Raw genomic sequence first — 1,905 nt, 5'->3', positions numbered from 1 at the left:
TTATGGCCAGTTTTGGTCATGCTAATCAATCTGGAAAGGAAAAGAGAGTATACATTTGTTCTTTATTACACTTATTTATTATAGGTCAAATGATGCACTGTTGTTAGATGAAAGCCAAATAATAATAATTGAAAAAATCTTACTGATTACCGTGGCCATAAAATAAGATTTTCAGTAGATACTTCAGCAAAATTCCCACTTAATTCAGTGCTGAATTTGGCCCCATAGATTTTGAGTGCACCATATATATGCAATATTTTTTATTTCCCGTGACAGGGGTAAAATAGAATATTCTGTTATGGATTATGTGTTTTTAATATAATTACTTTTTTTGAAGAACCACGTTTGCTATAAAGATATTGTATTCTTTCTTGATCCACCGCTTTTATTTGAAGAACTTTCAACTGTTTCTGTAAGTAATTGCCAAGGTGCTAATCTCAATAATGTCATTTTGACCCAAAGGCTGTTTAGAGGCCAGTGCTAAAGAAACAAAGCTGTGGTTATTTTGATAGGTGTTCATCCGGGTCGCTGAACTGGAAATGCAGGATTCAGCTAACCAATGATAGTACAGCAGTGACAGTATATAAGGATTCTGGTAAAATACTCTTACTGTGAGATGTTGGTTGTTTGTTTTTCTTTTTCCTCATTTGATACTGAACTCCAGCCTTTGATGTCTGCAGACTGGTAAAATGCAACCATGACCCCTAATCCACATGGCAAAAACTGTAGATCTGCCAGGCCGCCTGTCTGCTGAATTATCTTTAGGCTTAGGTTACGTCTGGAAGCGCATATCAAAATTTCCTGCTCATGACAAAGGGCTAGATTCTGCCTTCAGCGAAGCCAACACAACTCTCTCTGGAGTCTGGACATTCAAGCAGATAACAGTAGAATGAAGTCCTCTTGCTGCATGCTATCACGTACAGTGGAGCTACTGACAGAAACAATCCTATGAGGAAGTACATATCCCTGTCTCAGGTTTTGCAATTTACCCTTTATCTCCCAGAATACTGAAGACATGTGCCTTACACACTGTGACAAGTACTATTGACTCTAATTTTGCTCTGGTGGTAAAATGTGCAATAATTTCGCTGTGAAGGGGATATTTTTGTAGTTTTGGAAGTCCAAGCTCAATAGTGATGTGCAGTCTCCGGTTAAAGTCCAGTCTTCATTCAGCTGTGGACAACAGCAAAATTCTTATTGATTTCCAAGAACAAACTGACTTCAAGGGAATGAACTAACCACTAACTTACTAACCACTGAACTTCTCATCTATTTTTGTACTTTGGTATTGCAACAGGTTCCAGTTAGCTTCTCTTTGAAACGCTGTGCTTGGTGTCGGGAGGCAGTCTCAGCCCTGCACTGCACTCATTTAACACTGGAATGCCATTTTTGTTTGAGCCTCGGTACTGCAGTTTTTGCTTTTATAGAACAGATATATGGGCCTCAACATCCTTGGTGCTATTCATTTCACACTACTTTGTTTTGGATTATTTTATTTCTGTTGTTGTTGATTAGCTCTGTCTCTGTCATTTATATATTTCAATTACGGGAAATTTTCATCTGCGAGAACAGCCAGACGAAGTCTCTGCTTACTGCTGTGTTCTGGGAACTAAATGCAGGACCAGTGGGGGGAGTCTTTCTCATCTGTACTACCTCTGCCGTGGTCAGCCGTGATTGTGGTGCATTTTGAAACAATGCATTTTTCAGAGCCCACTTCAAGGAGAGTTGTCCACGTCAGTGGAAAACACGCAAGCCACATCATCAGCTGGTCAAGTTAGTGGAGGACTAGAGACTAAAGCTGTGAACCCTTTATGTGCTCAAACTAAAATGTATTTGAACCCTGGTACAGAGTTTTTGTTTCTGTCACTACCATTTTTCCCTGATGCCAGTGTCAGCAGGTTTGAA

Source organism: Numenius arquata, chromosome Z (assembly GCF_964106895.1).
Source record: "Numenius arquata chromosome Z, bNumArq3.hap1.1, whole genome shotgun sequence".
Classification (NCBI taxonomy): Eukaryota; Metazoa; Chordata; class Aves; order Charadriiformes; family Scolopacidae; genus Numenius; species Numenius arquata.
This window is presented reverse-complemented; position numbering follows the sequence as displayed.